Source organism: Aptenodytes forsteri, unplaced genomic scaffold, assembly GCF_000699145.1.
Source record: "Aptenodytes forsteri isolate BGI_AS27 unplaced genomic scaffold, ASM69914v1 Scaffold553, whole genome shotgun sequence".
In the NCBI taxonomy this organism is placed as follows: domain Eukaryota; kingdom Metazoa; phylum Chordata; class Aves; order Sphenisciformes; family Spheniscidae; genus Aptenodytes; species Aptenodytes forsteri.
The window spans coordinates 15,380-16,449 of NW_008796203.1; the positions used below are offsets into that span (position 1 = coordinate 15,380).

A 1,070-nucleotide genomic window follows, 5' to 3' on the forward strand; every position below is an offset into this window, starting at 1 on the left:
GCCGTGCTCCCCGACCAGGCCTTCGCCGCTGGCGAAAGCTCCCTGGAGCATCGGCGAGCCGTCCTGGCGCCGGAGAACCTGGACCAAATTCTGTTCTTGCATCAAAATTTTGACTTTTTAGAATCGATGAGAAACAGTAACGAGACTCGGAACAGAAATCTGCACTAACACGCGGGGAGGCGGGCACGCGGAGCCCTTCCGTGGGTCAGCGGGCGTTTAGTTGACCTGCGGGGTTTCCAGACGCCAGCCCAACAGCCCCACCGCGGCTACCCGACTACGGCAGCAGCCGCCGGCCGGGGACTCCTGCCTACGCGTTTTTGTAATCGCTTTGGCAACATCGGCAGTGAAGAGTGAGCTCAGGAGGAGGTGTGAACGCGCCGCCTTCCAGCACTCGCTTTCTCGTCCACCACGCAGCCTTGCAGGCCCAGCTTTATTCCTCGGGCTCAACGCATCTGCTCTCGGCTCGAGACCTCCGCTCATCCCTACTCACACCAGACCCACCCGGGGCGCAGGCCCGAGAGCCTGGGCCAGGCCTAAAGCCCCAAGCGCGTTCTCAAGCTCTCTGAACTCAGGCCCAGCCCGCGCCCGAGTGTTTTTCACACGTCAACAGCGCCGACTGCGGGCAAGCTGGGAGTTAAGAAGGGGCTCGGACGGCTGCTGAGCTGCCAGCACAACCACAGGCCCGGCGGCGGCCCACGTGGATACAAGACAGGGGTGTGCCAACACAATTAATTCATCCACAAGTACCACGTTACTTGACCACGGCGCACCGTGCAAGAGGAGGGCAGCTCGGAGGACGTGCGGGCTCTGTGGAGCTAACGTCGCCCGGGACAGGCCGGCTTCCCGGGCTGGCCAAACCAAAGGGGCAGGGATAGCGAGGCGTCCCGTCCTCACGTGAAAACACCCACCAGGTACATCAACCGAAACTTGAAATCACCGCTGGATTTTCCTCTGGGGTATGAGCTATAATCGTAGCAACTCTTTACAAAGCAGAGGTCAGCATCTTAACACACGTATATAATTAAGATCGCTCAGTGCTGCAACAACCCACTTTTTTTTTTTTTTTTTTT

General features: G+C 59.0%; 1 protein-coding gene across 1 annotated transcript in view; it reads left to right on the top strand.

Annotated features, from left to right (window-relative positions):
• The window catches only part of LOC103906313 (zinc finger BED domain-containing protein 1-like), a 5,275-nt gene that overhangs the window by 2,342 nt on the left and 1,863 nt on the right, over window positions 1-1,070 (top strand). The gene's annotated exons all lie outside the window — the stretch shown is intronic.